Genomic DNA, 27,241 nt, shown 5'->3' with positions numbered 1-27,241 from the left:
CAGAGCAGGACTTCGGGTTGGTGAGTTGCTCGATGATGCTGAAGAGTTCCTTGCTGTTGTGTGTGTTGTTAATTTGTTCTTTGTAGAAAGATCTTTTGGTGGTCCGGATGAGCTGGTGAGGTTTGTGGATGGTGGATTTGAGGGTGGTGTAGTTGTTTTCTGTTTGTTCTTGGCGCCAGATCTTCTCGGCTTTTCGGCATTCCCGCTTGGAGGCCTGAAGGTCTGCGGTGAACAGCGGGCTTTCTTGCTGCTGCGGGTGCTGGTGGTTTTCCTAAGTGGAGCGAGGGTGTCGGCGCTGTCGGCCTCACCTTCAACCGATTAGACACCTGCTCTGGAGCAAGCTGAAGCTATGGGGTCTTCTGCCACCCCCATGCAATAATTGCTTTATTCTCAGATACATGGGTACGCATAAAGATCAGAGATGGTACCAGGCTCTCAAGGAAAATCCCCACAACCCTCAGTCTGGAACAAGGCTGTGTGCTCGCCCCACACCTGTTTAACTTATTTATGGCTGACCTGACCCCAGCTTTGTACGCAGGAAACATTCACCCACCTCACATGGGAGGGATCTCACTGACATCTACTATATGCGGATGATCTGGTACTGCTCAGTTGCACCAAGGTCAGGTTACAAAGATCCCTAATCCTTCTGGCTAATTATGTTCATTCCAACCAGCAGGAAATCAATGTGGCTAAATCAAAAATAATGTGTTTAGGCTGCAGGTACACCATCAGATCACTGATGGCCTTAAGTAACGTCTCGTTAGAGGTGGTGCCATACTATAAATATCTTGGAGTAATTTTAGATGCCCTGGGATCCTTAAGACAACAGAGGAGATACTTTGCGCAAAGAACCCCAGCACTAATGTATGCTTTCTCTCTCCTGGACAAACAGCCATATGACCCATCAGTCCGTCCTCTGCTAACAGTTCTCATCCAAATTGCTTCCCACTGGATCTGTGGGAGGTAGCACCAACATACAATTCATTTTCAAGAGGGGTTAATAAGGCCACTAAACTGCTTTCAGTTATTGAAGATAAAGCCAAATTTAGTGCCTGGTTTCATGCGTGGATGACCATAAAATACTATACCAAACTGGAAGCGGCTGCCTATTTCTTCACCACCTATGCACCTCACATGAAACTTGAACTTATGACAATGCGACTAGGCAACTTGACAACCTCGATCAATGCTCTGTTATAGAGGAACATTAATGCGCAGTTCATGTCAAAAGGAAGATCTACTACTCAATCTGCATCTGTCCGGGTCTGTTAGGCCTTCTGAAGAGGATGTTCACTGATGGAGCTATGACGACCTGTAGGGGGAGCCATAGTGGCCTGCTTCAACCCGCACGATCCCCAGCTAAACTGTACGTTTGTCAAGTTCCTGAAACATGCTATGCAAAAAAAAGGGATGTTCGGGTTTGTAGCACCAGTAGGCCACGACCAAAATAGCATGTCTAATCAACTCCCCCAGGTCACACAGAGATCACTTCAACTGTACATAGACCAATTGGTTCATGGTACTGGCCCGCACATAGGGCACTATCAGCCCTTTTTTTTATTTTTTATCCCCAAGTCTGAAAAGGTTTCAAGATCAATCGTGTTAGCTCCAGTGGGTCGGGTAGTCGCAGTATTTACCATATATCTTAAGTCCAGGACAGTAATAAAGTGATGTGCTTCCATCTAAAACATTTTGAACCCCTGGCCTGTATATCTTTTACTACAAGTGAGACATTTTACAAGATTTACTTATCTCAGGAAAACTAAATCGTAAAATTGTTTTCTTTTTAACTTTTTAATTTACATTTAATCACTTCGTAGTAAAAATCTTAATTTATTTTAGAATGTTTTTTTATCATGTAAAATGGCAAAATTGTTAAGGTTTTAATTAACTGAGAAACTAAATTATGAATTACACGGCGACTAGAGGTGATAATCCTTCGGGCAATCTTTTACACTGACTGGAAAAACTATCACGTTATAGACTAGGCATTTTAGAATTAACACTTTAAAGCATAGTGTGTATATTAGCAATTCTAACTGACATGCAGCTGAAGTATGTACAAATGAACATGCATGGTTAAAACTAAACACTCATTATGCTAACATTGCATTCTACAAATGCTACATTCCCATATTGCACACTGGAATAAAAGCCTGGGAGAGATGCAGTTATTTCGACTGTGATATAGAATACAAGATCATTATCAAAATGGCTGCAGGATTCCCACCACACACATACTCACTGATAAGTCAGATTAATGTGTTTCCACTCAAGTCCCGCAGTATTTTTTCATACTGGCAGCAGTTCAAGTGGTGCCCAATTTTTAGAGATACCCCAAACTGTAGATTAGGTGCCTTGGGTGGTGCTTGAAAGGGGAAACCCACCTGGGTCTCCCCACCTGTTGACGTAAGTGATAGTCAACTCTTAATCTCCCATGCAACTAAGCTATTGCTAATACTGTTGATGTGTTTCTTTAATGTGAACTAGCGGATCCAAAGGGCTGTCTACGGAGCTCATGTATATTGAAGGAAAGTGTGATAATTCAAACTTGTTGGGGCGCAGATGTTCACAAACATTCACTGATCCCTTGCACCCTACTGCAGTGACAGAGATGAGCCGCACACAAGATCAACCACTCCATCTGAATTTGAATGATGGTGAATTATCCCAGCAGGTGTAGTTTTACACATTTCTTCCTAAATCTTTTGATATTGCCAAGCCTTGCAGTCCATATCTGCCATATACAGGAACCTCCGTAGTCTACTAAAAGCAGAGTGAGCTCTTGGGCAGTTACCCCTTTGTTTCCATTCATACCCACAATGTTCAGCATACCTCCATTTTAATCTTTGCAGTTTGTTGCCAAACTAACGCTGTTCACACTAGATTTCAAATAGCTTTCATGTTACTTAAGAAATACAACATAGTATATTTGGAGGAAAGGTTTCAGAATCCTCCATTTTGTTGAACAGAGCTTTTTGATAGCTTAATAATCTGTTTATATGACATAGTGCTCCCTTGTCTTTCCTGCTTGCAGGTTATTTGCATGATCCGACGTTTGCACTTCTTACACAATCACCAATAACGGAATTGGTTATAAGCTAGTGGCCCTTATTTTAAAACTATTATTTTTTCCACTGCTGTGCTCGAGTTTAAGGATATTCGCCTGAGCATGTCAGTAGTATTATTAATCCCTGAACTGCTTTCCATCTCAACTCAGATTCAAGAATTCTTGAACTGCCTACACTCTCTTGCAGACTAAATACAATGAGCACTGATTGCTAGTGATTCTTATTTAGGGAGCTCAGTGGTCCCTGTTAGTGCTCACTTCAGGAAAACAATCCGACCACATTGTGGTATCTACTTCTGCCTCCCACTTACCATCTGATCTACTATCCTGTTCCTCGTGAACTAGCAAGCTCTACCAACACACAATAGCAGCACGGAAAATTTAACTACAATGCCAATGGAAATATCTGCTGCAACTGATTACCAGGATCATGCAGTACCAAAAAAGGGTTGACTGAGCTTACAGGCCATAAAATACAAGCTGTACTCCATTGAACACAAGTTGACCATTTTGAATCTGAAAGTCTAATTGTCAATCATTTAGAATGACCTAGGCAGTGTGTTCATGGGCAAGGCAAATATGGGAAAGCTCTTCCTACTGTAGATTACAAGGACATTGCAAATCACTGAGGACTTCCGTTACCATGTAGAGGAACAAGGCTGAAGGCAGTGTTCCTGTATAAGGTCACAATATAGTTATAACAGTGGTTCCCAACCTGTGGTCCGGGGACCCCTGGGGGTCTGCAAAGCCTCCACCAGAGGTCTGCGACTGCTTAGAAAATTAATTTATCTTAACAGATTAGGTCTGCAGCTTTTAGTAATGACTCAGTAGGGGGTCCCGGATTCCAATAATGATTCAATGGGGGTCCCCCAGGTTCCAGTAATGATAAAGCAGGGGTCCACATTAGTCAAAAGGTTGGGAACAACGGAGTTATAACATACAGAAAAGGAAACTTTTTTCCTTTCCCATAAATTACTTAAATCCTTGGTGCATTGCTGTTTTGCATTAAAGATATCGCATCTTTGTAAGTGAGAATACAAGTAGAATCACTATTGCAAGCCTAAACACCAAACAAGCTGTAGATATTTGCTTTTAAGATATTAGAATCAGTTTAATACAAGTCAGATAAAAAAATTTAAAAAAATAAAACACTGCAGCTCAGAATGTGTATAAGCATACAGGGTGAGTCTATATTTTCTAATAAAGGCATGCACGGAAAAACGTTTCATAAATATCTTACTGTTCCACTTATCACTATTCTTCTAGAAAAACAGACCAAAGCAATGTTTCATTTTTTTTTTTTTAAACTGCATCTTTAATTATGCTCCATGACCTGCCTTTCAACTTTGGATGCTGACTGGCAGAAGGCATGGTTTCATCATCGTGACATCAGTACTGAACTGTAATAAGTTATTACAGTTGAGCAGGTATGTAATTTCTTCATTACATATGACTAGGTGCGTCACAGGTAACCTGTAAAAGACAATTAGAGCTTGGTCTGGTTTTGGCTTAAAGAATAGCTATGCTATGATTTGCAGTTGCCCACCCTTTATTACAGGTTGGCTCAAGGATATGGTGGAATGGGCTATTGCGGACAAAGTGTGTATGAAGGAGGTATGATCTGATGAGCGGCTTGCTGAGGACTCAATGGGGTGGATGGCCGATTCAAGCACTTTAAGCAAAGATTCAAGCATTGTCTGACCCACCTGATGGAAGATTCCTTGAATGAATGGAATGGTGGATTGTCACTATGTATATGAAAACAGATGTTAGTGCAACAATATCAGGATTCCAGGTTGAAGCCTGGGTTGGAATGAGCTTGATATTGAGTGCCTCAATGTAAGGTGTAAAATGGCTGTTTTATTTCTCCTTCATGTGCATTAGTCTGGGAAGGTGTAGGATGATGTATTTTTGTATTTATATTTATAAAGCGCATTCCGGCTGTAGCGCTGAGGAGTGGGTGAAGCAAGTGATTCCCTAAAGAAACCCCTGGAAAGGCAAGACCAGCAAATGGAGCTCGCCCAAGCTAGAAAAAAAGCCACGTTTATAGCTGCTTTCGAAAAGACAGTTGCGTGTCTTCTTTCCTGATGGGCAGCGGAAGAGTGTTCCATAGTTTCGCAGCCGCTACTGAAAAGGTTTTGTCTCCCAATCTGGCCTTTTGGCAGTGGGGCACTGAAATTAAATTGAGACTAGAAGATCTGAGTGGACGGCTAGGCGCATGCTGCTGCAGAAATGAACAAAGATATTTGCAACCTTCCAAGAGAAGAGCCTTGTGTGTGAGGCAGAGTGCCTTAAAAATAATGTGCTTTTCCACAGGTAGCCAGTGCAGCTGCCTCAAGTTGCTACTGGCAGATGCTTAGTGTGGGAGATAAGTCAAGGCGAGCCATGGCATTCTGAATCAGTTGTAACCTATAAAGGGACCCTTTGCTAATGCTCATCAGGGCGTTGCAGTAATCCAGTTTAGATGTGAATAAGGCCACAATCACCAAAATTCTGAGTTCCTTCTGAAGAAAAGAAAGGATTTTCCAATAACAGGTTTTAATGGTGTGATTAACCTGTTGCTCAAAAGATAGAGTATTAGCAAATAAGATTCAGAGGTTTCTGGCCGTAAGACTAGGACCTGGCCACTCACTGCAGGATGTGGCATGAAATATCAGGGAGGGACAAGATGTGAGCAGACAGGTGTGTAATGTTTAGGAAAGTTGTACTGTACAGCATCAACTACTGTTCTGAATCATCATTCTGTTGCACTTGCTGTGTACACAGATTATTACTTTTATTTCTGTGCTGTTTTTGTCAGTTATATGATGTATCTAGATTTCAAACAATACAAAACATTTTAAAAAGAAATAAGAAAATTAGATGTGGGTTTTTATACATGTATACAATGGAGGGATTCTCTTTGAAGGAATAAAGAAAAGGAGGGTCCCCCGAAGCACTGGCCATGCAAATCTCCACATGTGCAGAATCATTTATCCGACAGCCTTATCGAATGTCCTTACTTTACGACTCCACTTACACATGGGCATCCTAAACTGGGTGCACATCATTCATTGTTTTCCCTACAGAGGTTGCAGAGTTAAAGGCAAATCTGGCCAAAGGATTTTGGAGAAGGGATCCATTTGCCTTCCATGACATTTCCTAACAAAAACCCAAAATGCTGAAGTAGAAATGTATGCAAGGAACATACACACTATGAGTAATAAACCTGAATTCTGGATTCAACCAAATAAGAACCATACTCAAATCCCTCAGGGATTTAGAATAGATCTAGAGTGCGATTTTAAATGCGCCATGGGATGGCACAATAGATAGAATCCCAAAATGGCAATTTAAAGCAAAAAATAAATAAAAAATAAAACAAAATGTTAAACTTTAAACTAAAAGAATTATGGAGATAGGGCAACCATGCAGGTAAAGAGTATGTATTTTCTTCAAGCCAACATCAATTGTTTTCCAGTAGTGATTGTATACTTATTGATGAAGCATATTTGCAACAGTAGACCTCGCTTAAGTCCTGACCACCACTACATATATTTACAGAAAGTGCCAAAAACCTCTGGTTACAGAAATTGCTTTGAAAGTATTGGTGGTTTTGTTTTGCATCTGTGATCCAAATATTTATGTATACCTGTGCCGTCACAACAACTAATACATAACTATGCTATAAAATTTAGTCTGTAGGTTTACTGTTAACTGAATGGTTTTAACTTTGATGTTTATTTCACAGTTTAATGCTAACCAAATTAATCCATATGCATTGGAAACATTTTGCAGGAGACTTCAGAAAAGAACTGAAAGCATGGTTGTTATATCATGACTCACTATTTTTTTTCTATTGAAAAGACTCTTAGCAGGACATTGCCCGCTAGCCACACATTCTATGTTTTCTTAAGCTTGAAGGAGTACTTGTATCCTTTGCATGCTGGACCACCATTTGTTGCAAAGTTATTTCAAGGCACATACCTTGTTGTGAGTCCTTTACGCCTGGTGGCTTCCTGCATGGATGTAGGACAGTCATTCCATAAGAGAACCTCTCAATGAGGGGTGTCAACAGCTATTTTATATTTATGTAGAAAAGCACAGATTCCTGGAACGTAATTAACAGATGGCAATATTGCCAAATGGTTGGCACTCACTTATTCAATCTCTGGAGAAAGGGAAGATAGATTAGAAATATTCAAAATGTACCCGTCACACATCCAGAAATCATAACGTGTTAACCTACTAAGCTCAATATTCTGAGACCTTCAGATATGTGCGTCCTCAAACAAGCATATGCCTCAACGCCCTCAGAAGCAGACTGAAAGCGTACCTTTGATCAACAGACAGGAGTGTATCACTAATCTACTTGTATATACATAATTTTTAAAATATTTCCTTTTGGGATATCACATTTTTGGTTACTTTTCTCACAACCCTGACGGAGTGACATTCAGTGTCAAAACATGTTAATTGTTCAGGTTTTTATTTGCAGGGTTCAATTGAATTTATCAATGAAATAGCTTAAATGATATTTTCAGTAAAATTAACAGTTTAATCAGGTCTTTATAACACAGACACTATCGCAGCAGTCCAGTTTCTTCGCTGGCCTCTTGCTGAACCGGAACCACTGCCGCGATCCTCTGGACCCCAGCTCCTCCTACTCCGTCCGCCTGCCAAATTCATCGCAGCCCTCCTCTGGCACCTTGCCGCCCAACGAGCCTCCGCTCCTCCGAGCGCAGCAGAAGGGAGGCAGGCGGTCCAGCAGCGGTACGGGAGAGGGGAAAATCACAGAGTTCGGAAGTCACGCTGGAGCTGGACTGAGTTGCATCAAGAGCATTTGAGGGCTGCAGGCAGCAAGCGGTGAGTTGATTCTGCAATAGTGGCAGTAGTAGTTTCTGCCCTCAGCTTTCTCCCGCATTGCAGCTACCTGTATCTGCCCTACTGGTGTCTTTATTCTACCGCTCCTTGACATCCAATTTAAATTGTTTTGCTGCCTTTGCTGTCCTCACTTCCATCTGCTGCCTTCGCCTCACCACCTACCCGCACTACAGAGACTGCCACAAATGCCATTTTCCACCCTTGTTTCTGTTCTGGAGGTTGGCGGTTAGCGGTCATTTCAACTATATGGTCAGCTGGACAATCAGCATTAACATCATCAAATATATCAACACTGCCTGGCCGCTGTTTCAAGATCCAGCCTCAAAGAACTAGCCATTCACAGGAAATACCGGGCCATGAGAATTTAAAGGCCATACGACCAAAAAGGCCCTAGGATAACGCCTGGAAGGCCAATCTACAGCGCGTGTAGTGGACATAGTGGCCCACTGCTGAAAGCGAGCCCAGGCTCACCGCAGAAGCGGCCCGACCAGGTTCTGGTGCGGCTTGCTGTGAGGCCTGTGAGCCCCACTTGCGCCAGTAGGTTAGGACTATCAGAGGCTCACAGAGGCAACACTTGGCCCTGTGTGTTGAGCGTGGAAGTGGTGAGACTTCCTTGGTAGAACTTCAGGTGGAAATTAAGGGAATTATGGAGGCAGAGGATTGCAGGAACAGTTCCAGATTAGGGGTGCAGTTTGCAACCAGAAGTGGTGACAAGCCACAACAAACCACAGTAAACCATAATCCCCTTCTCTCTTCCCTCTGTCCTCCTTACCAATTGAATATTACTCAAAGTCTGTAAAGTAGCAAAGCCAACATAGGCGGATATCCCAGTCCAAAGGAAGTATTTATTCTTCGCAAGGGGGAATGCATTCAGGGAAAGAGGGCATCTCTCTCCCAAGCAAAAAGAAACAAGAGGAAACAAAAATTGCCTACTATGCCATCCGTGAACTTAAAGCAACTAAAAAACTCACTGGAAGAGAATTTGACCCTGACATCCCCCATCGCGCGTATGTTTCAGAAGGGAGCAAAACTGCCTCATAAATTTGACTTTTTGGCTACCCCTTGGAAGCAATATTTTCCTCTACCAAAGACCAAACAGCTCTCTCATCTCACAATTCTCCAACAAAAAGTCAAAGCAGCACCGTAATTGGAAAGGGGAATAATGGTGGGCCAGATGCTGGTCAAATTGTTTCAACAAATGCCCAGGTTGATTTTGCCTCTCTTCAAGCACCTGTAGCTTGAGGGTCATCCCATATTTTGACCTCACTGACACTGAGCGAATCTACGGGTAGGAATTTAATAAACTCTTTTAGGAATCAAGGTGAAATAGAATCAGATGGGGAAGAGGTAAAGAATTCCCCAGAAAATATTAGCAACTCATTGGTTAATAAAGGAAATGACTGGGGCTCGATTACTGATTTGTAACTACTGACTATGAGATCTCCCTCTCCTCCACCACCTCTTAATAGAGCCACTAACTTTTTGCAGACTAAAGGTTCCACCCCTCTAGAAGTAAATGTCATTAATAAGAAGTCAATAGCTACTGAATATCCCAAAATGTTGGTCGGTAAAGAGTCCATGGGGGATTCTCAAAGCTATTCCGGAAGTCAGTAGCAAACTGCCCTGCACACTACAGAAAAAGTAGCCATAAGTCCTAGCGCGGGCAGCGGGAGTCTATATAATGAATGGCAGATATGTTCCCAAAAGTGCCAAGGTAACTGCATATTCAGCAACTCAAAAAAACAACTTAATTAGAATCTGTGGATGTGCTGCATATAGCGCAGATTACTGCAACCAATTATCAGCCCAATTCATCATCACAAGACAAACTGAGCCGAAAGGAGAAGGACCCAATGCTAGCACAATATGATTACCCCGCTCTTGAAGAGACCCAGGAGGGTCCTTTAGGCCAAAACAAAGTTTGGGACTTTAAAACTTCGCAACTAACTTAGGACGCTTTATCCTATCAATCCTCAAAGATGGATGTGCAAGTTGACCTATTGAACATAATGGTGCATTTGGTTGCTGGGATTGACCTAAAATTAGCAGACTCAAATGCTTTGATCCCACAAGCCCAGACCTATGCCGAAACAGAGCATGATCTCATCTGCACGTTAGCCTCAATTCCTGAGGTTATAAACTCCCTGATGACGGATTTTAAAGCTAATCTGACCACCTCAAAAAGTTAAGATATTGACTTAAAGTTAAATAAGGGTGAACAGGTCGGTGTTGGAAACAGTGAAGGGGAAGAAGGGGATGAAATAAAGGTTGGTAAACAAAAGGTTTGTCATTGTCCTGATAATAAAGGTCTTATAGAGTTACTTAGTATAACAGAAGAGTGAAAATAAGGTTTATCATAGCCATGCTAATGAATGTATCAGTGTCACCAGTAAATGATTTAATAGGAGCACAGGGTGGGCTATCCAACCAACGTCTTCTGCCCCAGTCTTCTTCCTTCACCCTGCCTATAAAAACTCAACTTCAACAGCTATCTAAACCACCAGAAACTAAAAGGCAAAGAAAACAAGCAGAGAAAGGCTAGGAAAAGGTTGAAAGGTCCACTTAGGACTAATGAGGCAGATACACAAAATATACCAATTCCTGAAAATACTAATTTAAAAAAAAGAGGAAAATACTAAGAACTAAAAAATTGGAAGTAGTCTTGTAACGACCAAGTTGTACCCTTTATTCAACATTCAAAAAGGGGGTCTTCTGATTTAGGCTCAAGTGTGTCTACCCCTTGTTTAAAAGTGACTGAGGATGATGTTATATCAGATATGGGGAATCTATGTTGTGGGGAAGAAGAAACCCAGGCGCAACAAGAGGCAGGGTGAAATTATCAAAAAACAGGTCCCGAATTGGAAATCAAGAAAAAGAAGGTCAAAGAGGGAATTGTAGAAGGAAGGCAGATGAAAACGTTTTACAAAATAATGCTGTCAGGGCGGCAGGATTATCAAGCCCTCTACATAGCCGATTACGAATGTTAGCATAAGAATAGATCTTGATCATGGCAAATTACCATTGAATGCTATAGTGCCCCTCACATACCTCTGAGTGCTCAGCAAGGACTGTCATGTGACGTAGGTCAGGACCCTGTAGCAGAGGGCTACCAGCAGGAATCAGCCTGGATGGAAATAAGTCGATCTTCTTTCCGAGATATCGGACTAGGGGTTCAGAAGACATTAAATTGTGGGAATATACTTAAACTCCTGCAAGCCATACCCCCGCTGGAGAATATACGATCCGTAGACTTAGAATTTTTAACTGGAGAACGGACGCTAAACAGTCCCCACCAAGAATCCACCTTGGTGACCTGATCTTCAGCAACTGTTGCCAACAGGGTTCTTAAGGAAAAAAAAGTTTTTATAAAAATGGAGAATTGAGCTTACAACTCCCCATCTGATCGGCTATCCGGAACCCTTGGTTTCGGTTAGCCACAGGGTAGATCTCACAGGGAAGAGTAAACCCTATTCAATTTTGAGGACAGCAACTGGAAACCTTACACTGACTATTTATCATCCAATAAATTACACGCTAGATAACAGACATGATCCAGGTCAATTAAATATAGGACGGCTTTCAGCGGCTCTCCACCATGATGTGAACCCCTGACAAAATTCCTCGCTATTTAGATTACCTAAAGTTAACTGTCATCATGACTTATTAAAAATCTGCTCCTGGAACATAAACGGGATGAGTGTCAATAGCCAGCAAAAAAATCTATCCCTGCTAAAAGACTTTCAAATAGTGCTTCTTCAGGAGACCTAGGCAATAAATCCTTTCACAACTGATGGCTCTTAGGGTTTTTTCTCCCGAGCCTATAAGGAAGAAATTTGGGTGGCCGAAGGGGGGTCTGGCGACCCTTATAGCAGTTGGGCTGAGAGTAACCTGTCAAGAATACCATGCTGATATTTTGGTAATAAAACTGCTAGATTGGCATAAGACGTTAGGTAGAACGCTGTGGGTAATAAATGTTTATATACACCCAGAAGCCTCCTCCAAGAAGCTATTGTCCTCTAAACTTGTGGAATTAGTATTGATGGGGATGCAAGAATCTGATGCCCCGGAGCTACTAATAGCAGGAGATTTTAACATGAAGTTATTGCAACCATATGATAGAGAGGAACAGATAGTAAATCAGGATTTTATATGGTCTGTTCCACGACAAACATTGGGAAGTCAAGTTAGGGGCGGGGGAAAGGCTAAAGTGGTTGCTTTCGTTAAAGATCTGGAGGCGTCCAGCCTCAGAATCTTGAATGGGAGATACCAACTGGACACCCCTCCTTCTCCTACCTATGTTTTGGGATTTCAGTCAGTAATTGATTATGCAATGGTTACTCTGCCACTTTTGCCGTTTATCGCATTCTAAGGACAGATTTAAGTGACCACGGCTTGCAAAGTATAGAGATGAATTAAAGTGTTCCTACGTATAAACCAGCTATTACCTCTCCTAGGAACCTCATCTCAATCAATTACAATAAGCTTTGGTGGCCTGGGGATTCAATCGAACCTATTGGGAAAACTTCAGAGGAGCTTTTTAACCAAATTAGGTGTGATTTAACCGATGAACCAATAAGTCTATGGTCATTATTCCTGGAGAAATTTGCAGCTAGATTTCTCTCTGACCCCGTCCCCGTATATCTCATTTGCACTATGAGTTAGAGAAGGAAATAAATAGAAATATAATGAAAATAACAGTGGTCACTGCATTGTTGAGGAAAAAGAGGAACCGGTTATCAAGATTAGCTAAAAAGCACTTTAATGAGCCTGGTACACAAAAAGACTTAAAAGTCATAAATAGTCAATACCGTAAACAGATATTGGAAGAAAAATAAAGAAAAAAGGAAAGATTTTGGGTCAAAGGCCCATTTACTAAGCAAACAAAAGAACTCTCGGGACTTCTGGAAAATGATTAATAACCTAAACAGGGCACCTACAATTATACCAAGTTCAGATATCTATGAGCTATCTTGGTACGATTTTCTAATGATAAACTAAAGAAGAGGCGCTTTGCACAGGGAGTCTATTAGTGACTCATGGACTGCAATCGGATGAAAATTTAGTCAGTTATAGATCTACGGATGATAATGATCAAATGTTCTCCGTTCCTCAGATAATAAAACTTACTGATAAAAGCAGGCAGAACAGGGCTCCAGGCCCAAATGGGATCCCAAATGCTTTATAAAAAACCAACCCAGGATTCTGGGCAGAGGGGTTGGCCATGATCTATAATAGTGCATCGGAGCATGAAACTATCCCATGCTCCTGGAAAGGTGCCATTATGCACCTGATTTTTTAAACTAGTTGATCGTTCCAACCCTGAGAATTATCGGCTAATCACTGTAACTGACACTGAGGCTAAATACTGTGCAGGCGGCCCTGTTGGGAGTTCTACAGACGTGGGATGCTCAAAAAAATATTATTCCGATCAATCTATCAGTCAGGATTTATAAAGGGGGCTGGAACAGCAGTAAACATCCTATCCTGCACTATTGTAAATTTAAACAAAGAAAACAGCCTCTGTATGTATGTTTTGTGGATTTTAAATCCGCCTTTGACTCGGCACAGTGTAGCCTGCTGTGGGCAAAATTAAACTCCTGGGGTATCCCTCCAAAATTATTAAAAGCAGTGCAGATGCTGTATTCTGACACATGGATTAGAGTGAAAATTGGTGATGGTACCTTTCTATCAAGGAAGGTGGGGACTGAACGTGGTCTTAAACGAGGCTGCATCCGCACGCCCCATCTTTTCAATCTTTATCAGATCTGTCCTATATATTAAAATGGGGTAAATGCGCACCCCCCAAAGATTGGGGATCTCTTCACCTCAAATCTGCTTTACACTGACGATGTTGTCCTTTTAAATTACACGAACACTGGATTACAGCGTTTGGTAATGAAATTGGCAGATTTTCCAGCATAAAATGGGTTAGCTATAAATGAGAAGAAAACAGACAATAGAAATAAGCAGCAAAAGACAGAAAAAATATAAGTGGTACCTTCAAGGCTCAAAACTTGGACAAGTCACATTATATAGATACTTGGAGGTACTATTAGATGAGAGGGGGTCATTTTCACCCCAGATAACGGATTTAGTACGAAAAGGAAATAACTGGTTGCTTGCTTTTCATTCCTTATTAAGAGTGTTAGATGGCCCCAGTTACAAACTTCTGTTACAAGTGATAGCTGCCAAGTTAATTTCAAGTGTTAATTCCGGTAGCAAAACCCCTGAGGGATAGGGATGCAATCACCCTGAATGGGATTATTGGGAACGTTTTTAGATCGCTTTTCCATCTTCCCAAGCAAGCATCTCAGGCCCAAATTAGGCTGGAGCTTCGGTGTGTGAATCAAGTGATTGCAAGACAGGGGGCCTATATTAAACTTTGGAAAAGAGTTCAACTTGCAAACGAAAATGGAAGTAAAGCTCTTTGGAAAGAGCTAAATATGGAACCAAGATACTCCTCACTGTTATATTTGGACCAGTCCTTGGATGATCTGGGTGCCCGTTCATTATGGGATCAGAGTTTGCCAGTGGCCGCTTTAAAAAAAATTATTAACGGTATGGTAAAGAAAAAGTCCCTGGTTGTGGATCAGAGTCTCCTTGCAGGTAGATCTCATTCTTGGTTTATAATTAAGGAATATAAAATGCTAAAATGCCAGGTGTATCAGGACCGGGGTTGGTCAAAAAAATTAAAATATATTTATTAAATATAGGTATGGTCAACTTCCAGGAGGTCAAGATTTTGCACAAAGGGCAAGTGCAGGATTAACATCATCTTGCTCTCTATGTGGAAGCGGAGTAGGGGGTCTGTTACACCTGATTTGTATATGCCAAAGCTTAGGGCAAGAACGAAGAAGGTACCTCAAGGTTGTGTTCAATCAGAAACTCATACATACTTGTAGGCAGGCTGTGATTGCCTGTTTTAATTCCTCACATTCTTCATTGAATGTCAGGTTAGTAAAGTTTCTAAGTCAGGCCTCGAAAAAACAGGAAGTTCAGAGTACACTAAAATCAGTAGTGGGTGCGGAACTAGTTTGAGTTCTGGTCTTTAGATTTATAACTGAGAAGATGCCAGCCGACATACAGAGTTTGCTAGTCAATAAGGTCTTAGCCAATGAGAGAATGGTATGGTAGGACTTTTTTTTCCTTTCTTTTTTAATCCAATTAACAGTGGACTGTTTTAAGGAGAATAAGTAATATGTTTTATATGTATTAACAAAATGTAATGGAATTTTATTTAAGGTCTTAAAATTTCTATAAATAAGACTATTTTTAAATTGTACTAATTCATATCATGGCCTGTGTAAAGATTTTAATTAACTAAGGATGTGTTTTGCACACGCACCTTAGGTCCTTGCTTCAAAAGGTTTTAGTTGGGTAGTTATGACATAAACCAATATATTATTTAAAAAGTATAAATTATCACTGATTCACACATTTGTCTTTCAAAGTATAGGTGCTTACTAAGAATTTATTTTAGACAATTGCTTACTGCTGATTTTTACATTGTTATGGTTTTAATTAACTAAACAATAAAGGTTGACTTGGTCTTAATAGAAGTGATGGCTTTTTTCATTCAAAATACCTATGGATTTGTCAATATCGAGTAACAAAACATTGCCCAGTCAAAGAATAGCTTCCAGAGTATGAGCTATTACAATAGCGAGGAAGTGAGCAAACAGACTATATTTACTATATTTTTTTGTTAATTTCCATATTTTTCCACATTGTAACGAAACAAACATTCAACAGCATGAATCACTCCCCAGGTCATGATTTACTATTCTTAACTCCACATCTACATATCTTTAAAGTAGACAAATCTTAAAGATCTTCAGCTTTGGCAACAAAACTGAAGCCCCTGTAAGAGCCCTTGATTGCCAGACTAAGACTTGGCAGAGATGTACAGTTCCTTTTAGTACTGTGAGATGCTTGTTTTCACAATTAAATCAGAGACTGCTTTTATTATGGGATGCACCTTACAATGTGACTGAGCTGTACTTTGAAGACAGTCTCTCTTTATTGAATCTCATACATTTCATGTGCAGCACAATTTCAGAGTGGTTGGGTGAACAGGTTGCGACTGCCCTTTTTGAGCTAGTCCAGTGAGCCACACCTCAATCATGTTTGTCTGTTTTTTTCAGCTCCCAGGAAGTAATTACACTCCAATACATGGAGTCCTTTTTTATCTGAAAAGTACACTCATTAATAACACCTTCAATTCCACATCATACATACATTGTAAATAGGAAGCAATGCCTTCTTGTATTTCTGGTGCATTAAGCTTTTTTGTAAAGGCCTTTGTGATGACTTGGTGCAAGTCTTTGCTTTTTTAGGGTTTACATCACAAGACTGCCTCAACCAAAATTGGTCTGATGTGTCTTGCAAGATCTCAACTTCTCCTTATATTTTACATGCATTAGATACAGAAAACAATGTGTTGTGTTTTGCACTGCTGTGGCTTTTTTTGAGCGGCTTGATCTGGAGTTGACAGGTGTTGCTTCTTTGTTCTGTTCTAGTTGTCACTGTTTCACTCTCCTAGCACCCACCCTCCTTGCTGCAGTTCAGGCAGGCACCTTATAGGCACCCTGTTTTTGTTTTTTTAGAGTTAGGAGCCAGCATTTTATAAACATCCTCTGTCTCTGGTAAGGGGACCAGTATTTCTACTGCAAAGCCCTCACTCCTGCATATTCCACTATCACCATCATTACTTTTGGAACCTTTGCCCACAAGATTAGCATCACTATCATTACCGCTGAGCACCACTGTTAGAATAACGACCACTGTTACCACCAACATACTACCACCAACGTCACCAACCATAGTGACCATTCTATCCACCACTCAGCCCCTGTTTGAGTGGTGCATTTTACAGTGTTTAGGTATGAGAGAATGATTGCGACCAGTTCAAGCACCAACACTTCCTGTCTAGCCCTCAATGCCCTGCATATTGCATTACCACCATTAACATCAATGTAACTACCACTGTTATTGATGCCACCTCTACAAGCGCCAGGAGCACCATCACCACCAATTTCACTATCTTCATAACTGCAACCATGCCATGTTTGGGCGTGTTTGTGTTTAAGAGTACAGTGTGTGACAGTGTTGAGAATATATGTGTAACTGAAAGTGCAATCCGGGCATGTGTTTGAAAGACTGAATTTATATAACACATAGCTGCTGGCTTTTTAGGACTGGTCTAGAGAGTCCGCTTTAGCTTTGTCTTAAGCAGATTACTGTATCAAATATATTATATTGTCACCCCACCAGACACTATAGACAGTGTGGGGGGCAGATCATCCCACTCCAGCCATTGCCTGTTATTCAATGCCAGATGCATTTTGTATCAGCTCACTGGAGATCCTTTCTGTAGTTGGCTGGCCAGGAAGTATAAATTACATTTTGGCTTTTTGTTACAATGCTTACTGTGTTCCCACATGGGGAAGAGGCTGGGACTCACAAAGGATTTTGCATTGGTCTGTCAACATCTGTTCTACAGTGTCATTCTTGTTTCAGTTTATCCATGATAGCGCCTTTAAGATTATTATTGTGGGGGGGGGGGGGGGGCGTGACCAACAAGATAGCCAACCGGCTCCTCTGAGCAAGAGCTCCCAGAGCCAGCCACAGAATCCTGCAGTATCCTGTGGTTCTGGAGCCTCATGGACACCGCGATCCACATGTGTGAAGAGGAGAGATGAGGAGAAGCAGCACTGGAGAGGGATCGGCCCGGGGACTCCCTCTCTCTCCCCCCCCCCCCCCCCCCCAGCAGCTCGGTGCAGGCCAGCAGATTGGGCCTTGGCCCCAAGATGGCAGGTGCAGCATATCACACCCTTTGTGCCTGAGGCTGCTGCAGGCCCTGGATGGCATCCATGGAGCCGGAAAGAGGTGCAACTGGAGAAGAGAGGTGAGCCTCTGCCTGTGACTGATGAGAGGGGGCTGTGCAGAGGGCTGCTGGAGGCGCTGGATGTTGGCCGGGGGCTGCCTAATGCGGATTGCCTGTGACTGTATATTTCAGACACGCAGCAGGCCCGCTTGGAGTACTGCTGATCCTGGCCTGTCACTTTTCTTGTGCTGGATGCACCTGGCCCCACACGGGCAGAGGGGATAACTGGCACGGCTCAGTCACTGTCTGGACTCTGCTCCATGGATGGATGTGATTGAGGGGCCTACTAGGGACTGTGGTGACGAGAGGCTTGAGGGTCGTGAGTCCACCTCACTCCCCCCAAAAAGAGCCGAGGGCGCAGTGGTAGAAGACAGACTGGTCCCCCTACAGTTGCTGGGGGATTGACCTGGGTGCTACCAGATGCAGTGAAGAGGCAAGGCCTACATTGGGGCTGGATAAGAGTGCGCTGACTGGGCCTGGACCCATACGGAGGGCCAAGAGAGGTAGGCCACATAACTATGGGGAACGACTGAGGTGGCCTAGACTGCTGCGGAGTGGACTTGCCCACTTTCCCCTACCTGTTCGCCACTAATGGAGCAGCCGCTACAGAGGCCTATGTGAACTACAAGGGGGGGTGGGGGACCCAGAAACAGATTGATGTTAGGCCTGACACTGGGGCACCCAAGTGTACCTGGCTGCTGCCTGGTTACAACCCATCAGGCCCTTGACATGCTTGTTGACTGGTGTGCTCCGTGAAGTGGCACTGAAGGTAACCTGCAGGCGCAAGGCAGTGGTGGGTGCCCGTCCTCCCTGTTGAGGATCTGAAAGGCATACTCTGTCCCGGAAGAGTGCTGGTGGGGGGGTAGTGCCAGTAGAACAGAGGAATACCTGAGGACAGCGGATTACCACTGTGGACGGGGTTTAGCTCTCCCATCTGCATTTTCAGTGGGGCACTGTCGAATGAGGTGGCAGCCTGCACTGGCGGCATCTGCAGGATAAGTGATTTAACAGGGCTCCACCTACAAATGGTCCCGAGCTGGGTGCATTGCTGTGTTGGAGAGGTCCCCTGGGCACCATGCTGAGGTGTGCTGGTGGACTGTGATGCTGCGGGAATGCACCTGCTGTGCGGGTCCCACTACATGTGTAACAGCTGGATTTGCAGAGAAGGGAGCTTCCTACCATCTGCCTGACCCATGTCCATGCGTGGGTGCTGGGAGAGTCCCACTGACATTGATCTGCTGCACTCCCCGGCGCAATGGGTAAGGACAGGATGGCTAAAGGCAACCAGCAGACTAGAATGAATCAGTTCACTACAACAGGCGTGAATGAGGGCTCACAGCCTGGGCAGGGCATCAGGAGTTGCCCGCAAGCCCTCTGGGGCCTAGATCCTGGTGGCAATTGAGGCCCTGGACAGGCGGTACAGGAGAAGATTGCAGCCATGGCAGTTGATGTAAATTGAGGAGGCATCTGTGTGCGGTGGCAGAAAGATCTATCGCCACTGAACAACAGGTGACTACAATGCAGACAGACCTAGACGACCTGAAAGCTACCATGGCCACCCTGGAGCTTAGGTCGAGCAGGCTGGAAGTGAGGATGGAAGATGCAAAGGTGGAGGTCCCGTAGGTGCAATTTGAGATTTGTGGGGTTCCCTGAGGGAGTAGAGGGAACCGCCCCAGAATCATTTCTTGAAGACTAGATTAAGAGGTCGCTCCCTGCAGTACAACTGTCGCCGGTGTTTGTGGTGGTGAGGACGCACAGGGCCCTGGTCCGTCCGCACCACTCAGCGCCACCTCGTGAATGATCATCGCTATGATTCTCAAATACAGAGATCAAGATACTATACTGCAGGAAACACGTAAGTACAGGGACCCGGCCTACAAGAATCACACCATACATATTTTCCCCAGACTACATCAGGTCGGTCCAACTCCAAAGACAGTCCTTTACTGGAGTTAAGCAGAAGCTGAAAGCGATGGATCTTACATATGTGCTGCTGTACCCTGCTAAACTGAAGGAGCTCCATGCCGGCCGCTCACATTTTTTCCAAACATCAGAGGCTGTATGGGACTGGCTGGAGCTCAGGAGGCAAGTGTGTCCCGGCAACCCCCTCTGGGAGGACAAGCAGAGAGGCCAGCAGACTACAGTACGGAGAAGGAGTAAGCGCCGGCATCACACGAGCTCTGACGCTAAAGTGATAGTCCGCCTAGATGGCAGTCTGAGTTTGGAACAGTTGCGGCAAGAGACAGAGGAAGCCAGGCTGCTGGTGAAGACCACAACGTCTGTGGTGCCCTTGCAGTCTGGGTCACTTAGGAGAGAGGATGCCCAGCTTTGGAGCAGGAGGATGCCCGGATGTAATGTATGAAGCCCTTATTGTGCCCTGCCAAGGTGTTGGAGGCTGGCCACCAGTGTGCCTGGGTGATTCCCCAAGACAAATGAGTAACATTTAAAATGAAGGACTAATGTGCTGTTTATTGGGCCTTTCCCTCCCCCTCTCAGTGTGAGATGTTGTGATTGTCTCTGATCCTTTGTGGGTTCAGGGGTAATTTTGACTTTCCTCTCTCCCCTTCTTCCTCCTTCTGGCCTTTTTGTTCTGCCTGGGGTTGCTGGGGAAACGGGACTGCTTTACAGTTGGGGCCATGGCTGCATGAGGTGACTAGTCCCTTCCTGTTTCTTTTATACTGTTCTTCTCTCGCTTGCTCCATTACTACTTTTTTTTCTCTTCCCTTAACTACAGTTATTGTTGTGCTAGCCGTGGGAGGGTGCGAGTGTGAACTAGGTGCACATAGGGGTGTTCTGGAGAGATTGGTCTGTACACGACCATATGACACCTCAACTTCTGATGGGAGGTGAAGGACAATCTGGTATGCTGCCTTTCCTTAGGCTAGCAACAGAGTGGGTCAGATGGTTCCATATACAAGTTGGGGAGACAAGTTGGGTCAGTGGTGTTTACCCGGTTTGGGATGTGGTTGGTTGGGCTTTGCTGTTTGTTGTACGAAATTGGCTGACAATACACTTTGTGCACATGGATGTTGTGTTGAAGCTTACAGGGGGGGAGCTGTATCCTTTCTTGCCTCTTGGTCGGGTGGCGGGTGCTGGGGCGGGCCTGGTCGGCTGGGGTGTGGGACGGGGGGGGGTGGAAAGAGGCTGTGGATCAAAATATACAGGGATGTGTGATCTAATATGCTTTCTCACATGGAATGAGAGGGGACTGAATTCCTTTGTCAAGCGCTATAGAGTACATACATCTCTCAGGTGGGTCAGAGTGCACATTGCTTTCTTGCAGGAGCCGCACATCTTAGATGCTGAAGCCCAAAAGTTATTTTTTTTAAAGTGGAGGAGACCGCTCTACTCCTTCACATATTACTCTTATGCTAGTAAGAGTCTCGATCTGGGTTGCCCCCAGGGTACCACTACAATTAAGAGGACAGGTAGCAGGCAGATATGTGCTGCTCCATGGGATACGCGATGGACGAGCAATATGTCTATTAAACGTTTATGCCCCTAGACGGACGATGATGGGTTCTTCAGGAACCTAGAACAAGAGCTTCTGCCCTACATTGGGCTCATCATTTGGGCTGGGTACTTCAACTGCGTCCTTGATGGCAATTGTGATAGAAGCCTGCCCAGGCAGGGCACCAAGCCCTGAATGTCAGCTAGACTTTGAGAGACCATGGACAGACTGCTCTTTGTGCATGTTTGGAGAGAGCTTCACCCTATATCTAGGGTGTACTCATGTTACACACCTACTCATCAGGCAGACAGCAGACTGGACCATTGTCTATTGGCAAACAACAGTAATTTAAATGTTAGGAGGGCAGTCTATCGGGTGCAGTTCCTGTTGGATCAAGCCCATCACTGATTGGACTTGAGACACCTGATCTCCTGCAAGTGGGCCTGGCATGAGAGACCACTTCTTTCCAATATCTGGGGATGTGGGTGACCCATTTTCCTCAGCTGCAATATGAGCTGAATATGGGCAATGTACTGGATGGCCTCAAAGTTTCTATTCAATTATGGAATACCCCCTGCTCTCTGTAATGGGCAGAGTCACACTAAGCAAAATGATCCTGCTCCCCTGCTGTCTATGTGTAATGTGGGACTCGTTCTGAGTTGCCAATATCCATGTTTCGCCAAATTGATAAGCTATAATATCTTTGATATAGGCTGGAAGGAGATGTAAAGTCTGCCTTGTGGTCTTGAAATTTGATTTAGTGGAGGGGGACTGGGGCGCCCACATCTCCATCTGTATTACATAGCAGGCCTGCTCCGAAGGGCAGCATTGTGGTGCGACACACCACTAATGGGAGAAGAAGCTGCTGGAGCTCCCTGCACAGCTTATGTGAAGGCTCCAGACTCCCAGCAGATGTCCCCTTTGGGGTATCGCAGCTCACCCGGACATGGGAGCGGGCAGTTACATGAGTGCTGCAGTGGGCACCCTATGCACGCCTCCTACATATTTGGTGGCTGCACCCCTTTGCGCAATAGATGTTTCAAGGTGGAGGGCAGGTGGCTGCAACAGGGCAGGAGATTTATATCAAAATGGCGCCTTTGTAACTCTGGAAGAGGCCAGGCCCTTTTTGGTATTGGCCAGGGACAATTCCTACAGTACGCCAGCATATCACAGACAGTTCGGAGATTTAGGTAGCCTTCCCGGAGGAATCGGTTGAGTCATCTGTTGCAGACAATACTAGACCTAGGCTCCGATAGGGGGATCTTATCCCATCTATATGCTGCCCTTAAAAGAGGGAGAGAGCTGTGTCAATGACACGCAGTGTGGGACGCAGACCTGGAAATGCCGCACACGGACATGGAGTGTACTAAGGCCTGGGCACTGGTACGGGAAGGGTCTATCAATGCCAGATTTAAGCTGGTGTAATTTTATCATCTACATAGAACGTACTTGACAGTGACTTCACCGAAAAACCAGGCGCATATGGACAGTTGTGCATGCTGTGGCACATCTCCTGCTGGATTCGGACATGTTGCGTGGAGCTGCAGGTCACTGCAGCCATTTTGGCATGCGATAGCGCAGGTACAGAAATAAATAACAGCAGTTAGACTGGAATTGACTATGAGACATAGCTTGTTGGGACTGCAACCCCTTCCCAAAAAGGGTTTCAAAATGGCATACCGGTTTGCGCAGTTGGGGTTGGTTCTTGGGAGGCAACATCGCTATTCACTGGGCCAGTCCAACCTCCTCAACGTGGGACAAATGGCTAACTGATCTCTTGGAATGAGCAACAGCTGAGGAGTGCAGGCTTTGTGTGGTCTGCATGGACGACTATGCAGAGCGTGATCTGGAGGTCTGGGTTTGCATGATGGAACATCTGAGGGGGGTGGGGACTGAAGAAGAGGTGACAGATGGGTTGCTGATTGAGTATCCACACAACTCGAATGTTGATCGCTCCTCTGACGACTCAGATTAATGGGAGTGCATAGGAGGAGGGTAGCAGTCACGACAGTGTGTGACAGTTGACCCTGGCTGCGGAGTAAATGGATAACATGGGGTGTTGGCAGCTGCTGGTTGACTGCCCAGACCATGTGTGTGTGCCCCCCTTCGCCTCTCCCCCTTTGAGCACCTTGATTTCTAAGTTTGACAGTTCCTCACACTGCTCTGTCCTCCCGCCTCCTTTGCCCCCCTTGCTGTTTAGACTGCTGGAGGTTCAACTGTTCTCTCTAGCTCCCCTGCTAATGGAATTGTAAGATAGTATATTGCAAGCAACTGCCATACTATTGTTGTTGACTATTGTTCAGCGCTGGTGGGGTCTTTTGCATTGTCTGTATTGCTTATATAAAATTTGAATAACCAAATTTGTAACAAAAAAAAAGGATTGTCCAAGCATGTTCACAACAACACTCCAAGCCTCTTCCATTCCTCATTGCTGGATGACTTCTCACCAGAGCAGCGGTGGTGGGTAACTGTGGGCACACGCTATGCAGTCCCCAGGTACTACTAAACCGCACCACCGCCTGTACTTACACCACCATTTACAATATGATTATGACTCCTTACCACCACGACAATTAGTAATATCATTGCTACGCCTTCAATTACCTTCCCCTCCAATATCACTTCCATTAACACCACCAGTTAAAGGCAAAACCTGTTTGTTTTGCCAGTGCTTGATTTTACTAGCAACATTTAACCAGTCTATTTTTTTCCACAAGAATAGAATGACATGGCTAAAATAATGAGAACATATTATTAAACAGATTATATGCTATAATTGATATGAACCATTTAAGAGCTAAGAAACAAACAGGAAAGAATGTTCTTATACATAGGTTATGTTGGACATACAGCTGAAAGAGGTCCTATCACAACAACTAGTGATATTCAGGACACATTCTCCCTTTTACCAGTGTCAGAAATAATTGCCAGATATAATTATACCTGTAGCAGTTAAAGAAACGTTTTCTAGAAACTAGTGTGTGGTTTTCAGAACTGCGCAATCTAAGAAAAATCCAATTTAAAAAGCAAGGATTTTAATGAAAATTGGTCTGCCCACAAAAAGTGTTTGAGAACGCAATTTTGTTAGCATTTATGATGCTGTGTGTAAATGCTTCATTTGTTTCCCCTTAGCGCTCCACAGTCTTTTGTTAATGAGCGCTGTCACTTAGTCATTCATTCATTCTGTGCCACCTGGTTGATGCAAAACTGTAGTCCTACTTCTGTCTTTGTGTAGTGTCCCAGTTTTTGGTTTTCACAATCTGGTCACCACGTGAACCCACCGTTATCTTCAGGTTCAATTGATGAAAAACGAAGAATATGTCCAGAGGTGAAATATAAGCTCTTGCTATTCATGACACTTATCAAAATTGTGAGAAGTCTTATATTTCACTTAGACCCCAATTACTCTGGCCACCAAGGGGGGGAGGGGGGGGGGGCATTTTATCACCCCTAATATTGTCCAACATTGAAAAGTGTAAAGAATAGCACCAAAATACGATTATTGCTTGAACACGGGGCATACAATTCATATTTTTGTGACTGTAAATGGGGCCTTGGCCAGCACCCCTCACTGAACTGCAAGGTTACGTGAGACCTCTAGACAGTGTTAGGGGCATGGCCTGGTCAGTGAGACTGCGGGATTCAGATTTTCCAACAATCATGAAGGTATTTAATGTTAAAGGTGCAAGAGAGGGGCTTAAGGGGCGGTGAAAAGGGACAATAATGCTGAGTAGTATGGTAAGTAAAAGGAACACAAGCTTCGTAAAATTAAAAACACCCTTTTGGACAATTTCGAAAGAGAGGGAGAGCGTGTGTGTCTTGAGCATGCATATATGTAAAAATATCAGGTGAAATCCGATGTACAACTCACCATACCAAACAAAGCACGTGTACCCAACTATCAGAAAATCTATGTTTGGGGGTGTAGCGCCGAGGGAGGCAAGGCCCCCAAGTACTGTGCTTAATCCAGGTGGTTTCCAGCGTCTATTGCTGGAAATCAACGGGGAAGGTGTGGGTATTTCTTTCTGGGGCCCTGCTGCGGTCTCTCCTTTAAAAACGGAATAAACTTGGTGGCGAATTGCCATTAAGAACCATTAAAGACCGGCCTCGCTGCTCGTGCATCTGTACGGTCAGACTGGCCTACAGAGGAATAAGGCAATGCCACATGGGCGCCCCTAGTCCCATAGGGCAGCGTGTGGGCCTTCTTTACGGTTCACTGGTCAACATTCAGTTTACTTCCCTGATATGCCACAAAGGTTTCCTGTAGCAAGCTCACGCCCATGCTCCCACCTAAACCTGCAAAACACTTACACAGCATGTCCTTGCAAACTCAAAACGGCCCCACTTTGATAACATGGGCCACGTGTTAGTTATCTAATTCACGAATGTGTTCCACGTGTTTTGTGCCAAGGCCCATTTTCTGTTCCAGTCCGACTCTGGTGTCTGAATCTTATGTTTATATGACTGCGCATTTGTCAGCTCAAGGGCACTATTATGTAGCTTAGTTTTGCTAACAGCTAAAAACAAGAATTAGGTCAGGTTTTACTGTTTTGACGGAGAACATATATCTTGGCACACGAGCGTGAGACAGTCAGCAAGAGTAGACAAAAAGAACTAAAGTTATAAAGTAGCCTCTCGTGCAGTTTAATGTATCCACTCAGGGGAAGGGAAGGATACTTGCAGGAAGTAGCAGCATTCGGCCAGAGACGATTTCCCAGCCGAGCTTCATAACCCAACCCTAAAAAGAGGGTAAATGGCACGTCAGCTGATGGTGCTAATGCAGTTGTAAAAATAGAATAAATGTACAATATCGTCGAATAAAAGTAGAAAAATATCAAGGATTCAATCCTGTTTTTTCCAAAGACAGAGCCACATAGGTCTGCTGTAGACAACATGAAATAAAAGAAAGTAAACACTGGCCGAGTCAAACATCGTGATGGATGAAGTAAATGGGCGAAGTAAAAGTGCAATTCAACACAGTTAATATTAACCAGGAGGGCGCACGCAAGGGTTTCCAAAACGAATGTCAGGAAGTTTCTATGTTAAATAGGTTCCACATAGGTCAAACCCAGGCTGGTCAGGTATGCTCCGAGGCACCCAAAGTAGCATTTCCAATGTGAAAGAGCATGATGTACATGAAAGCAAAACAGTCATAATAAATTATTCTTACATATCGCTTCTAGCGCTGCAAACGACAAACACCAATTTAATGAATCGAAATAACCGACCTTAGTAAGATGCGGACTCCTGACATACAGAACATGTTGGTCAGCAGCAAACATTACATTACCTCAATACTCAGTGTAGAACAGGTGGTAAATTGTCTTTCAGACTTCTAAATGCGCTGCTCCATTGGCGGTAAACCGACAGCACCCACAAGCGTGAAGCAAAACGTAGCCTTTTCCAGCCCCCCAACTGAGTGCAAAGCGATCAACGTTTCACTCAGACCGCACCCTGCGCAGAAACAATTTACGAGCCTCTCCTAGACCAGAGCGAAGTTCAATTAACAGGTTCCAAGCCTCTACAACTGGAAACCAAAGAAAAGAGTTGGTCAAGGTTCTGATTTTGTTTTCCTCGGCCACTCCTATAGAAAGACGAATTTTCTGGATGTTCTGTTAACTGAAAGGGTGAACAAGACATTCATAGAGAAGAGCTTCCGACTAATGAAACTTACAAAAGAAGAAGAAAAAAAAAAAGCCGCCGACAATTTAAAGACTTGCCTAATTTGAATAATTAATGCCAGTTAGCTTTGTAAGAGGCCGACAGTTTGAATTTTTTTTAAGGCTCTTCTTCTTTACTATTGGCTGTGCAGGCATTAACGTCATTATCTGCAAGCAGGGATTGTGGGATTTTTGTGGCTATAAAAGCAGCAGGCGCAGTACTGTCTTTGTTGTTTGTCAGAGGCCGGGGTTGATAGATTTTATGGTTTTTATTATTATAATAGAAAAAAAGAAACTTTATTTAATTT

General features: G+C 43.8%; 1 long non-coding RNA gene across 1 annotated transcript in view; it reads right to left on the bottom strand.

Annotated features, from left to right (window-relative positions):
- The window catches only part of LOC138279502 (uncharacterized), a 79,611-nt gene extending 52,674 nt beyond the window's left edge, over positions 1-26,937 (bottom strand). The window contains exons 1-2 of the long non-coding RNA XR_011200876.1: positions 26,564-26,937; positions 7,040-7,223 (exon numbers count right to left, since the gene is read on the bottom strand). This is a non-coding gene — a long non-coding RNA (uncharacterized lncRNA). The remainder of the gene's footprint in view (positions 1-7,039; positions 7,224-26,563) is intronic.
- Between the last annotated feature and the right edge of the window lie 304 nt (positions 26,938-27,241).

This window comes from Pleurodeles waltl, chromosome 1_1 (assembly GCF_031143425.1).
Source record: "Pleurodeles waltl isolate 20211129_DDA chromosome 1_1, aPleWal1.hap1.20221129, whole genome shotgun sequence".
Taxonomy (NCBI): Eukaryota; Metazoa; Chordata; class Amphibia; order Caudata; family Salamandridae; genus Pleurodeles; species Pleurodeles waltl.
Note: the sequence above shows the minus strand (reverse complement) of the source record. Positions and strands in the feature narration are given on the sequence as shown.